Raw genomic sequence first — 3,862 nt, 5'->3', positions numbered from 1 at the left:
CCTCTCTTGATGAATCGGGGTCTCTGATCCGCATACCTCTCCCAGTCAGCTGCTATAACACATATGTCAGTCACGATTTTGGTGAGTTCATCATTGTCAAGGCTCTTGCTTATTCTTGCATGATAACTAGGCTCATCAAAATGTGGTGATTTCAACTGAAGAGTCCTTGTTATAGCATTAAGGCTGAAATCCACCTCTCTCCCTCTTACGTAACTTTTGAAGGTGGGGGCCTTGGTTTTGTCTTCTCTTACCACATTTCTATAGAACTCTTTGATGAGGTTTGCATTTATCTTCCCCTCTAGGTTCGTAAGCCTTTGCCAACCCCTTTGTTCAATCTTCTCTCGAATCTGTGGGCACTCATCCTCGTCAATTTGGAATGTTAACTCAGGCAGTATCTTCTTGAGCTTTATCCGTTCAAATTCGAGTTCATGGAATGCAGTTTTGAATCTCCTCTCATCAAAAGGAATGCTCTCCACCGGTTCCTTCCTCTTTTGCCTCTTGGAGCTTGATGATGCCATGAGTAGGAGTTGATGTGTGAAGGTGGTAGAAGGTATGGATAGATGAGGGGATTCAGTTGGGTTAAGATTGGGTGTAGTGAATGGATTTGAGTTCCGGAGGTGTGCAGCATAAGGAATGGGAATTGGAATGTGGAAGGGTTATGAACTAAGAACCACTTATATAGAAGGTGTGGATTGATGGGGTGGTTGTGTGATGGACGGATGGGGTTTAGCATGGGATGAGCACAAGGATCATTAACTTTATGATGGTGTTGGTTTAGTTTCCAAGCTTGTTCTTTTTCCAATGTTGCATGGCAACAATTCCCAATGCAATCCCCTTGGAGACACGTGTACAGTCCTTTCCTTTTGTGGTAGCCGAACCCTTCAACTGTCCCATCAATTCTTCTACAAAATAAAAGAAATGTGATTAAAAGAAAACTTGTGGAAAGTGGTGGCAAAATTAAAAGAATAACTACTTTTTAAAGTTTTTGTTTCTAACTACTAAATGCTGTTCATGAGTGCACACCAACTGACTAACTCGACATCCATGTATGCAACATTGGCAACACCAAACTTAGTTTGGTGCCATGTGGTGTAAAAGATTTGTTCAAGGCCCCTAAGAGTGACATGATATGGGTTACATTTATGTTCTCTTAGTGTGCCTTGAACACCAAACTTGTTCCTCACTATATGTTGCACAAAAGGATTCATTCAAGTGCATGTCAAGTTGAGTTGAAATCCCTGAACCTTGCTTTATTAACTACTTTTAAAAGCATGTAAAACATGGGTTGCCTCCCATGAAGCGCTTCTTTAGCGTCACTAGCTTGACGTTCTTCCTTTGTCATGGTGGTTGGTAATGCTTCAGATCTTCCCCTCTTGCAGTAAACCTATATCCATTGGCTTCATCAATGATCTCCACATGTTCTAGGGAGAGAACTTTGTTGATGGTAAAAACCTTAGGTAACTGAGATGGGATGGTGGGGAGATGAGGTGGGATATCTAGGAAGTAAGCTGAGATCACTTTATCCCTTGGAGAGAAATCTTCTGTAGGGATCTTTTTATTCCTCCATCTCCTTGGTACTTTCTTCTTTTTTTTTTTTGCTGTTATTCTGCTCTTTGTGGTCTCTTTTCCTAGGGAGATTTTGTTGCTGGTCTCATATGCTTCTGGTGGTTTTGGCTCCACTTGAGTTTCCCTTAGCTGTGACAGCTGCTGATTCTCTTGTTCATCACCCAAAAGAATTCCAGGGTGTACAACTTGTGCTTCAATGCTTTTTTCTTCCTTCAGTATCTCACTGTGATCTTTCCTTGGTTCTTTGTTCTCTTGATCTGTTTCTTGTGAGGGCTTGAAAACATTGAAAGTGAGTTGTTCATCATGGATCCTCAAAATTAGCTCCCCTCGCTCCACATCTATAAGTGCTCTGGCTGTAGCTAGGAATGGTCTTCCCAATATGATTGGGTGGAGGTGACTCTCTTCCATGTCCAATATGACAAAGTCTGTGGGCAGGAAGTATTTTCCAACCTTCACCAGCACATTTTCAACCACTCCTACTGCTTGTTTTTGAGTTTTGTCAGCCAGCCTGATGACTACGTCTGTGGGCATCAGCTCATTGATTTGCAGCCTCTTCATAAGGGATAAAGGCATTAAGTTGATACTTGCTCCCAGATCACAGAGTCCTTTGTCAAACATTGTTTCTCCTATGGCACAGGGTTGTGAAAACTCCCGGGGTCTTTCCTTTTTGTAGGCAGCTCTGGTTGAATGAGAGCACTGCACTCCTTATTCGTCATTATTATTTGTCCTCCTTTGAGTGAGCTTTTCCTAGTCAGCAGCTCCTTCATATACTTAATGTATGAGGGCATTTGTTGGAGGGCCTTGATGAATGGTATGTTTACATGGAGAGATGCAAATATGTCAAGAAACCTTGAGTATATTCTCTTCTCTACACCACCATTAAGTAATTGGGGAAAAGGTGCATAGAGTCTTATCAGCTCCTTCTGTGAAATTTTGGGTGCTTGGTGCTCCTCTTCCTGTTTCTTTGCTGATGTATCTCCAGGTTGTTCTAATGGTTTGTTTGGTTCGTCCTCGGTCTCCTTATCACTTATAGTGACCATCTTGCAATATTCCCATCTTACTTTCTTTGCTTCACCTCTCGGGTTTTTCTCTGTGTCACTTGGGAAGCTGTCTGTAGGTTTGGGAATCTGCTCGAAGAGGTATCCCACTTGAAATTCCAGCCTCTTTATGGTGTCTCCCTGATTCTTGATATTGGCTCGCACCTCCTCCTTGAACACCTTGTTATCTTGAATCTCCTTGCATATGCCTTCAAGTAGAGTCTCAATCCTTGAGAGTCTGTCATCAGATAATGGTGGGTTGAGATTGGATGGATGAGAAGGGTTATCTTGGTTTTGGTATGGATGTAGAAAGGTGTTGTTAGGGTGGTGTTGATATGATCTCTGTGTGGAATGTTGGTGAGCTGCATGGTTGTTGGGGTTGTGACGTCTCTGATCTTGGCCTTGATCTTGTTGATTTCCCCACCCAAAGTTTGGGTGATTCCTCCAACCAGGGTTGTAGGTCTTGGAGTATGGATCATGGGTCTGCCTGGGTGAGTTTCCAATGTAGTTGGCTTGTTCATGCTCACCTTCTGCCTCTACATTCACCTCCTCTTGGGTTGTTGATGAGGTGGTGATTGCTGCTACTTGGTTCCTCTCCATCTTCTTGGTGAGGTCAGCCAGCTACTTGGTAATAAGCTTGTTTTGGGCCAGCAGTGCATCCACATTGTTTAGCTCCATCACTCCTCTAGTGTTGCCTCTTTCAGAAGCATAGAAGTAGTCATTCTCTGCTACAGTCTCAATGAAATCTATGGCCTCCTCAATGGTCTTCTTTTTGTTCAGAGATCCCCCAGATGAGTGGTCTACTGCCTTCTTTGATTCATAGGAGAGGCCTTCATAGAAAATGTGTAGCTGCACCCATTCATTGAACATATCTGGCGGGCATCTTCTTGTTAGGTCCTTAAACCTCTCCCATGCTTCATATAGAGTCTCACCATCCTGCTGCCTGAATGTTTGTACCTCAGCTCTCAACCTGTTGATCCGTTGAGGAGGATAGAATCTTGCCAAGAATTTGTTCATCACATCTTCCCAGGTTACTAAACTCTCCTTTGGAAAGGATTCTAGCCATTTAGATGCTTTGTCCTTGAGCGAGAAGGGAAACAGAAGTAGTCTATAGGTGTTAGGATAAACACCATTAGACTTCACAGTATCGCATATCCTCAGGATGGTGGTTAGATGTTGATTGGGGTCTTCTTTGACACTTCCTCCAAATGAACAATTGTTCTGAATAAGGGTGATGAGCTGTGACTTTAGTTCAAAGT

The 3,862-nt window shown here is 42.9% G+C and overlaps 1 non-coding gene across 1 annotated transcript; it reads left to right on the top strand.

Annotated features, from left to right (window-relative positions):
• Positions 1 to 3,468: 3,468 nt before the first annotated feature.
• LOC112773570 (small nucleolar RNA R71) lies at positions 3,469 to 3,575 on the top strand. The gene has a single exon (XR_003188115.1). It is a non-coding gene; the product is annotated as a small nucleolar RNA R71 (small nucleolar RNA).
• The last annotated feature ends 287 nt before the right edge of the window (positions 3,576 to 3,862 follow it).

This window comes from Arachis hypogaea, chromosome 18, assembly GCF_003086295.3.
Source record: "Arachis hypogaea cultivar Tifrunner chromosome 18, arahy.Tifrunner.gnm2.J5K5, whole genome shotgun sequence".
Classification (NCBI taxonomy): domain Eukaryota; kingdom Viridiplantae; phylum Streptophyta; class Magnoliopsida; order Fabales; family Fabaceae; genus Arachis; species Arachis hypogaea.
This window is presented reverse-complemented; position numbering and strand designations above follow the sequence as displayed.